Here is a 10,757-nt window from a genome sequence, read left to right as displayed (position 1 = left end):
AAAAAACCTCCAAAATAAAAAAAAATCCCTACCCTATACTAAATTACAAATAGCCCTTAAAAGGGCTTTTTGCGGGGCATTGCCCCAAAGTAATCAGCTCTTTTACCTGTAAAAAAATACAATACCCCCCAACATTAAAACCCACCACCCACACATCCAACCCTACTCTAAAACCCACCCAATTCCTCCTTAATAAAACTTAACAATAACCCCCTGAAGATCACCCTACCTTGAGACGTCTTCACCCAACCGGGCAGAAGTGATCCTCCAGGTGGTCCGAAGTCTTCATCCTATCCGGGCAGAAGAGGTCCTCCAGATGGCCAGAAGTCTTCATCCAGACGGCATCTTCTATCTTCATCCATCCGGAGCGGGTCCATCTTCAAGACATCTGACGAGGAGCATCCTCTTCTTTCCGACGACTAACACTAAATGACCGTACCTTTAAGTGACGTCATCCAAGATGGCTTCCATTCAATTCCGATTGGCTAATAGAATTCTATCAGCCAATCGGAATTAAGATAGAAAAAATCCTATTGGCTGATCCAATCAGCCAATAAGATTGAAGTTCAATCCTATTGGCTGTAATTAGTTTAAAAATCTTGAAATTATTTTATTATTTTCTGTAATTTAGTGGGGGGGGGGGGGGTTTCGTACTTTTGTTTATTTAATTTAATTGTAATTAATTGTAGTTAATTTAGTTAATTTATTTAATGATATTGTAGTGTTAGGTGTAATTGTAACATAGGTTAGGTTTTATTTTACAGGTATATTTGTACTTATTTTAGCTAGGTAGCTATTAAATAGTTAATAACTATTTAATAACTATTCTACCTAGTTAAAATAAATACAAGCTTGCTTGTAAAATCAAAATAAAACCTAAGATAGCTACAATGTAACTATTAGTTATATTGTAGCTAGCTTAGGGTTTATTTTGTAGGTATTTAGTTAGATAGGAATAATTTAGTTAATTGTAGTAATTTTATTTAGATTATTTTAAATTATATTTAATTTAGGGGGTGTTTAGGGTTAGGGTTAGACTTAGGTTTAGGGGTTAATATATTTATTATAGTGGTGGCGACGTTGTGGGCGGCAGATTAGGGGTTAATAAATGTAGTTAGGTTGCGTCAACATTGGGGGCGGCAGATTAGGGGTTAATAAATATAATGTAGGGTTCGGGGATGCTGGGGGCATCAGATTAGGGGTTAATAAGTATAATGTAGGTGGCGGTGATGTCCGGAGCGGCAGATTAGGGGTTAATAATATATTGCAGGTGGCGATGATGTTGGGGGCGGCAGATTAGGGGTTAATAAGTGTAATATTAGGGGTGTTTAGACTTGGGGTTCATGTTAGGTGTAGACATAAATGTATTTTCCCATAGGAATCAATGGGGCTGCGTTAGGAGCTGACATCTACTTTTTTGCAGGTGTTAGGATTTTTTCAGCCGAATCTGCCCCATTGAATCCTATGGGGACATAGTGCACAAGCATGTTTTGCCAGCTCACCGCTACCGTAAGCAGCGCTGGTATTGAGGTGAGATGTGGAGCTTAATTTTGCTCTCCACTCACTTTTTTTGCGGCTAATGCCGGGTTTAAAAAACCCCGTAATACCAGCGTTGTTTGTAGGTGAGCGGTGAGCTGAAACTGCTCGTTAGCCCCGCAAGCCTTACTGACAAAACTATTTTTGCCGTATGTTAATATCATTGGTTGAGATTTTTCACCCCCTACTAGATCTGCCCTGTCAACTGTAAGTGCTATTATTATGAAGTGTCTAGGAGCAACAAAAGCCCAGCTGCAAAGTGGAGTGGCAGACTACACAAAAACAGAGTGGGGCTTCCGAGTTCTAAAGCACCTAGCATCTATCACCTATAATCTGTTACATCACTTGCTATAAAGTTCAAAACTGCAACATTAGCACAAAAACTGCATCTGAAGCTTTATGAAATTTATTTCCAAGGCTGAGCAACTGTGCACAAGCCTTACATCATCATGCACAGCTATTGGCTGATGTGGTGTAAAGCACACTGCCACTGGACTCTGGAGCAGTGGAATCAATTTGGTGCTTCCAACTCTGTGGCAACAGTTTGGTAAAGGACCTTTCCTGTTCAATCATGTGCAAAAGACAAGGTCCATGCATATCTAGTATAGTCTGGAGGAATAAAAGTGATCTGCACAGAGCCCTAATCTCAACCTCATTGAATACCTTTTGCAATGAATTACTATACCAATTGGAAGACACACAGTCCAAAATCTTGAGGAACACCTCGCCAGAAGTGTTGCGGCTGTTGTAGGTTCAAAAGGGGCGGCCAAATCCATATGCCAATGGTTTTAGATTGGATTGTCCAACAAACTGATATAAGTGTAATGGACAGGTGTCCACATACTTTTGGTCATATAGTGTATGAGGTCCTTCACAGGATTCTGTAAAGGCAAACTTTACCTTAAATATTGCAATTCACTAAGCCCTTAACGGCAGGTATTGTATGCTTCCTAAGCTGGCACAAAACCTTGTTTTCTTTCTAATGGTAGTGAGATTCCACGATCCTTACACTTGGGATTACATCACCTTGCCACCAGGAGGAGGCGAAGACACCCTACCAGACCTTTAGGTATCCCTCCTACTTCCCCTTCTCTCCCAGTAACTCCCAGTATGAGGTGTTTATTACTTTTTTATTGTACCTCTTTTTCGTGTTGGATAACTTTCAGTGGATAGTTCAGGCAATTGAAGGTTAGGATTTCAATAGCTGGTGCAATGTAATTCTTCTGAATTGAGTTTTTGCAAGCAGCAGGACGGCTATGTTGCTGGGAAGTTCCCAAGACACCTCCGTTGCTAATATAGCTGTGTGGACATAACAGTCCAGGGGATCCCCAGGCTGTCAGTAACAGTAACAGGATTAACAGTTGTCAGGGTGCCAGGAATCAGACTGATACGAGAAGTGCAAAAATAATCACACCTTTATTAATAGCAAAAAATATAAAATGTCCACAAGTCAAAAAACAAGCCAGGAGTCAAAACCAGAGCTGGTAGTCAGACGAGCCGAGTCAGGAGCCAAAGCGAATAGTCAGACGAGCCGGAATCAGGAACAAAGAGAACAGCAGAGTCAGGACCAAGCCAGGGATCAGGAACCAGGAAGGACGTCAGGCAGCCAGGTAATACACAGGAACACTCACAAACAGGTCTCAGACAACGCAAAGGCAAAGCATACTGTACAGAGGCCCTTTAAATAATAAATGATGACATCACAATTCTGAGACTGCATCCTGTCTCACATGGATGATGCACAACAGTCTGGCCATAAAAGGAAGTGAGCAGCATCCCCCACAATGCACCAAGTCAGGAAGAGAGGAGAGTAAAATTGCTGCCAGCAGCACATGGCAAACACAACAGGGAAAAACCCTGACAGTACCCTCCCCTCAACGACCCTTTCCCCTCTGGAGGACAAAAGGCTTATTGGGGAAACAGGCATGGAAGGCACGGAGGAGGGCGGGAGCATGAACATCAGAGGAGGGAACCCAAGAATGCTCCTCTGGACCGTAGCCCCTCCAGTGAACCAAATACTGTACACGGCCCCTGGACATACGAGAGTCAATAATGCTGCTGACCTCATACTCCTCATGGTTGTCAACAAAGATAGGACGGGGACGAGGCAACACAGTGGTAAACCGATTACAAACCAATGGTTTCAAGAGAGAGACATGAAAAACATTGGAGATGCGCATAGCAGGAGGAAGGTGAAGAGTGTAGGCCACAGGATTAACCAGTCGGAGTATTCGAAAAGGACCAACATAACGGGGAGCCAATTTATTGGAAGGCACACAAAGGTTCAAGTTGCGGGAGGACAGCCAAACTCTCACCAACCTGGTAGGAAGGTGCGGGCAGACGCCTACGATCAGCCTGGAACTTTTGGCGCTGCATAGAACGATGAAGGCAATCCTGAATCTGCACCCACGTGGAACGGAGTTGTCGGAGATGCTCCTCCAAAGCCGGAATACTCTGAAACATGAATGAATTGGGCAACAAGGATGCTTGAAACCCATAATTCGCCATGAATGGGGATAACTTGGAGGAAGCATTAATAGCACTATTACGAGCAAACTCTGCCCAAGGTAACAGTTCAGACCAATTATTGTGGTGATCTGAGACATAGCAACGGAGGAACTGTTCCAGAGCTTGATTAGACCGTTCTGCAGCCCCATTGCATTGAGGGTGATATGCCGAGGAGAAGGAAAGCTGGATCCCCATTTGAGCACAAAAGGAACGCCAAAATCTGGAGACAAACTTGCTACTCCGGTCCGACAATATCTCCTTGGGTAACCCATGTAAACGGAAGACCTCCCGGGCAAAAATTGAAGCAAGCTCCTGAGCGGTAGGCAGCTTCATCAAGGGAATGCAATGTGACATTTTAGAAAAACGGTCAACCACCATAAGGATAATAGTATTGCCATTGGAAACAGGGAGCTCGGCAATGAAGTCCATGGAAATATGTGTCCAAGGACGCTCACCATTAGCAATAGGTAGAAGAAGACCAACAGGAAGACGTTGAGGAGTCTTATTCTGTGCACAAACTGAACAGGGGGCAACATACGCAGCAACATCAGAACGAAGACCTGGCCACCAGAATTGTCGAGTGATAGACCAAATCATTTGGTTCTTGCCTGGGTGACCTGCGACTTTAGGATAGTGGTAAGTGTGCAAAAGTTTAGTTAGAAGATTCTCAGGAACAAAACACTTACCACTAGGTTTCTCAAGCGGTGCATTGGTTTGTGCAGCCAGGATCTCCTCCCCCAAGGGAGAAGTCAAATTAGTATGTATGGTAGCCGAAATATGATCAGGAGGTATAACAGGAGTAGGTACAGACTCCTCCCTGGACAGAGGCGAAAATCGTCGAGAGAGGGCATCAGCCCTAACATTCTTACTACCAGGCAGGTAGGAGACCACATAATTAAATCGAGACAAAAATAAGGCCCATCTGACCTGTCGGGCGACAAACGTTTTGCTTCAGATAGATAAGTTAAATTCTTGTGGTCAGTAAGAATGAGCACTGGGACACTAGTACCCTCGAGAAGATGCCTCCATTCCTTGAGTGCCAAAATTATGTCCAGTAATTCCCTGTCGCCAATTTCATAATTGCACTCTGCTGGAGACAATTTCTTAGAGAAGAAACCACATTTATGCAAGGAACCATCTGGCGTAGGACGTTGAGACAAGAGGGCTTCTACTCCAGTCTCAGATGCATCGACCTCAAGAACGAAAGGCAGGACAGGGTTAGGATGAGCCAGAACTGGAGCGACAACAAAGGCAGTCTTAAGACTATCAAAGGCCTCAATGGCAGTAGGTGACCAATGGAGTGGATAATTCTCTTTACGGGTCATGTCTGTGATAGATTTGACCAAGGAAGAAAAGTTTTTAATAAACTTTCTATAGTAATTGGCGAACCCCAAAAAATGTTGAATAGACCGAAGATCAACTGGGCGAGGCCACTGCAGAACTGCAGATAACTTGTCAGGATCCATGGAGAACCCTGCAACAGATATAACATAACCTAGGAAGGTTACTTGAGTCTGATGGAACTCACATTTCTTAAGTTTAAAAAACAGGCCTTCTCACGTAGTCTCTGAAGAACCCGATCAGAACGATGAGCCTCAAGTGTGGGTGAGTGTTTGAGGATGTCGTCTAAGTACACCACAACACACTGTTGCAACATATCTCATAGGACATCATTAATAAATTCCTGAAAAACAGCAGGAGCATTACATAGGCCAAAGGGCATTACAAGATACTCATAATGCCCGCTCCTGGTGTTAAATGCTGTTTTCCATTCATGACCCTCCTTAATCCTAAAGAGATTGTACGCTCCTCTCAAATCAAGTTTAGTAAAGACCGTAGCTCCCTTGAGCCGGTCAAAGAGTCCCGTAATGAGCGGAATAGGGTAAGCATTCTTAATGGTAAGACGATTAAGACCTCTATAATCGATACATGGTCTTAACTCGCCACACTTTTTCTTCACAAAGAAGAAGCCAGCCCCTGCAGGAGAGCAGGATTTGTGGATGATCTCCCTCGACAGAGCATCAGCAACATACTCCTCCATAGCATAATTCTCTGCAACAGACAGAGGGTACACCCGGCCCCGAGGAGTAATGGCTCAGGGTTACAGGTCTATGGCACAATTGTAAGACCAGTGAAGAGGCAACGTACCGGCACGCACCTTGTCAAACACGTCTCGGAAATCTCTGTACTCCTCTGGCAATTGAGATACCAAATAAGTGCACAAGACTTTAACTGGTTTCCGAAGACAAGTGGAAATACATTGCGGGGATCACAACAAAATTTTGGACCTGCGCCAGTCGAGACTGGGATTGTGCTTTTGGAGCCAGGGATAACTCAGAACAACTGGAAAATGCGGAGAGTTTATCACCTAGAACTGGAGGGTTTCAAAATGGAGAGCCCCAACAGCCATGGACAATGGAGCAGTTTCGTGAGTAACGAGTGCGGGCTGAAGGGGCCTGCCATCAATGGCCTCAATAGCAAGCAGAACGGACAGAGGCAAAACAGGAATGGAGTGCTTTGATACAAAAGCATTGTCAATGGAATAGCCAGCAGCACCGGAGTCAAAAAGAGCCTGAGTGACTATGGAGGAGTCCACCCAGGAAAGGACAACCGTGACCAAAGGTTTCTCTTTAAGCGGTTCCGGGAACAAAGATAAACCACCCAAGGTCTGCCCCCGACAGGACCTTGGGTGTGAGCGTTTCCCGGCCGTGTAGGCCAAGACTTCAAAAGGTGGCCCTGTAACCCCCAATAGAGGCAGAGCCTCTCCCTCCTCCTAAAGGCCCTCTCTGCTGCAGAGAGACGCGTGAATCCCAACTGCATCGGCTCAGCAGTACCTGTTGACTCGGGACCAGGAGGCATGGGTGGGAACGAACACGTAGGAGACAATGGAATAGGAGGCTTCCGCAAGTGCTCATTGAAAGAGGGCCTCGATCTGAGTCTGATGTGAATTAGGATAAAAAGAGACACCAATGCCTCGAGATCCTCTGGTAAATCTCTGGCAGCAACTTTGTCTTTAATCGCATCAGAGAGCCCATGAAAGAAGGTGGCAACAAGGGCTTCATTGTTCCAACCAACCTCTGTGGCAAGTGTACTGAACTCAATAGCATACTGAGCAACAGATCTTGTACCTTGATGAATGGACATGAGTCGTTTAGCAGCAGATGAGAAGCGAGCCAGAACATCAAATACCCTTGAAAAGAGGCCACAAATTCAGGGTAATTTGAAATCACAGGTTTATTAGTCTCCCACAAGGGATTAGCCCAGGCAAGAGCTGTGTCAGAGAGTAACGAGATGAGAAATCCCACCTTAGCTCTGTCAGAGGGAAACGCCTGAGGTAACATCTCAAAGTAAATGCCCACCTGGTTCAAAAACCCTCTGTACTGAATCGGATCACCTCCATATCGCTGAGGTAGAGATGATCCTGTACATCCATCCTGGAAATGATGGCCGGTAAAGGTGGATAATTAGCAGCATCAGGATTCATGGCCTTTGCGTAATGTCAGGGTGCCAGGAATCAGATTGAGACGAGAAGTGCAAAAATAATCACACCTTTATTAATAGCAAAAAATATAAAATGTCCACAAGTCAAATAACAAGCCAGGAGTCAAAACCAGAGCTGGTAGTCAGACGAGCCGAGTCAGGAGCCAAAGCGAATAGTCAGACGAGCCGGAATCAGGAACAAGGAGAACAGCAGAGTCAGGACCAAGCCAGGGATCAGGAACCAGGAAGGACGTCAGGCAGCCAGGTAATACACAGGAACACTCACAAACAGGTCTCAGACAACGCAAAGGCAAAGCATACTGAACAGAGGCCCTTTAAATAATAAATGATGCCATCACAATTCTGAGACTGCATCCTGTCTCACATGGATGATGCACAAGAGTCTGGCCATAAAAGGAAGTGCAGGAAGTGAGCAGCATCCCCCACAATGCACCAAGTCAGGAAGAGAGGTGAGTAAAATGGCTGCCAGCAGCACATGGCAAACACAGCAGGGAAAAACCATGACAACAGCGCATCTTACTTGTGAGTAATTAGTCTCACTAGTGCTGAGACCACAAAGTCCAACTTACATGACAGACTTAGTAAGTCTTGGTCGTTTATTCCCTTAACTGTGCTATATATTTATATATATTTTTATTTTTATTGTGTATACCTTGGTGCTTCTTTTGAACTTATTGCTTGCTCAGTGCTTTGATGGAGCATAGAGTATTCCGTAATGGTTGCCAGCCACCTCGCAGTGCCTGTTATGTTCATGGAGAGGAAGTTCTACTGATTTTGGAAGTTTTAGCGCACTGTAGATTGAGGCCCACCTCTTCCTCTGTGTCAGGGTTTTTTCCCTGCTTTGTTTGCCATGTGCTGCTGGCAGCAATTTTACTCACCTCCCTTGCTGACTCTGGTGCATACTGTGTGATGCGGCTCATTTCCTGCACTTCCTTTTATCGCCAGACTGATGTACATCATCCGTGTGAGACAAGATGCAGTCTCAGAATTGTGATGTCATCACTTATTATTTAAAGGGCCTCTGTTCAGTATGCTTTGCCCCTGCGTTGTTTCAGACCTGTTTGTGAGATCTCCTGTGTAGGTTCCTGATCCCTGACTTGTTCCTGATTCTGCTGTTCTCCTTGTTCCTGATTCCAGCTCGTCTGACTACTCGCTTTGGCTCCTGACACGGCTCGTCTGACTACCAGCTCTGGTTTTGATTCCTGGCTTGTTATTTGACTTGTGGACTTTTTATTATTTGTTGCTGTTAATAAAGGTGTGATTATTGTTGTGCTTCTCGTCTCAGTCTGATTCCTGGCACCCTGACATTACGCAAGGGCCATGAATCTTGATGGTGCTAATAATCCACCTTTACCTGCCATAATTTCCAGGATGGATGAACAGGATCACCGTTTGGATCAATTTGCACTAGCCTTGCAAACCCTGCTGACTCGCACTGCACATTTGGACCAAAGTGTCCCGCAAGTTATGGCTGCTCCTGTTTCCGCTGATGCACCTAGTCCTACCAGGAGCGTGTCCGGTTCTGCACCTCTACCTCAGCGATATGGAGGGGATCCTAATCATTGCAGAGGGTTTTTGAACCAGGTGGGCATTTATTTTGAGATGTTACCTCAGGCGGTTCCCTCATCTCGTTATTCTCTGACACAGCTCTTGCCTGGGCTAATCCCTTGTTGGAGACTAATAAACCTGTGATTTCAAATTACCCTGAATTTGTGGCCTCCTTTCAAAGGGTTTTTTTTTGTTTGTTTGTTTGTTTGTTTTTTTTAATAAATTTTTATTGAGGTAAAATGTTACATATAATAGTCATCCAATGAAAAAATAATTTAAAAAAAAATACATAAAAAACAGTACAATGAGATAAACAATATATGCCCACAAATGTGGAAATAATATAGTAAGATAATAACTCTGGGCATGAATTCTGAGCATCACACAAAGCAGGTGAGTATAATAACTATAATATATGCCATTATATCTAGAGTTCACCTTACTAATATAGTTGTAAAATAAGTTTACACTAAGCATTTAGTAAATAAATGTAATATTGTATAATAAGCTCAGCAAAGGTGTCATGGATGGATGATGAAACCTCATTTTTAAGTTATTTAGAGAATATGACCTCCACCTTGTGAAAAAGAGTACCATCTAAGTTCTATTGCGGATAGGTAATCAAATTGACAAACAAGTCTACAGTATAGCTAGGTTGCACGTGTCATTAGTTTGCACTGTCAGTCATATAATTATATAATATCGCTTTAGGAGTTGTATGTATGAGGGGCGCATCTCTGGTATCTGGGTTTATGTAAAGTGGCATAGGTAATGAATTGAGTTATGCGGCTTCAGAGCATATATATATATATATAACAATAAAATTAAAACAGAATATATATAATATGTCTGTCCCCTTCAGTATCTTGAGATAAACAGTGGATATTCCAACAGTTCAAAATTTGCAACAACCTATGTTAGCTCTACATGAAAGTACAGGTTACTCACATGGAAAGGAATTATTAAGAGAAGAGCTATAACTGCGGTCATAGGGGTAGGCACCCTGAAATAGACATTTTATGCATCTGTATTACGACCTGTGTGCTAAATTAGGAGATGTAGTAGGAATCTTCTACTTAAAGGACCAGTCAACACTGTAGATTTGCATAATCAACAAATGCAAGATAACAAGACAATGCAATAGCACTTAGTCTAAACTTCAAATGAGAAGTAGATTTTTTCTTCTGGCAATTTTAAAAGTTATGACTTTTTCCACTCCCCCTGTACCATGTGACAACCATCAGCCAAACACAAATGCATACACGTACCATGTGACAGCAATCAGCCATTCACAAATGCATACACACTTACTCTTGCACATGCTCAGTAGGAGCTGGTGACTCAAAAAGTTTAAATATAAAAAGACTGCACATTTTTTTAATGGAAGTAAATTGGAAAGTTGTTTAAAATTGCATGCTCTATCTGAATAATGTAAGATTCATTTTGATTGAGTGTCCCTTTAAGTGAGAGCTGTGTGACAATACCATATATATATAAAAACCACAATATGCTAAGAATAAGTACTTAACTCAGTGAACATTATAAACCATCTCATGTTGTATGTATGGTCCAACTGGGAAGGGAAATCAATAAACTTTGATAGTGAGAGTTTGTAACTCAGAGGGGTTAGTAAATGCAGCAGTAATGTGCTTGTACAATTTAGG

The sequence above is a fragment of the Bombina bombina genome, chromosome 4, assembly GCF_027579735.1.
Source record: "Bombina bombina isolate aBomBom1 chromosome 4, aBomBom1.pri, whole genome shotgun sequence".
Lineage (NCBI taxonomy): Eukaryota > Metazoa > Chordata > Amphibia > Anura > Bombinatoridae > Bombina > Bombina bombina.
The sequence above is the reverse complement of the archived record's forward strand: the minus strand, read 5'-3'. Positions refer to the sequence as shown.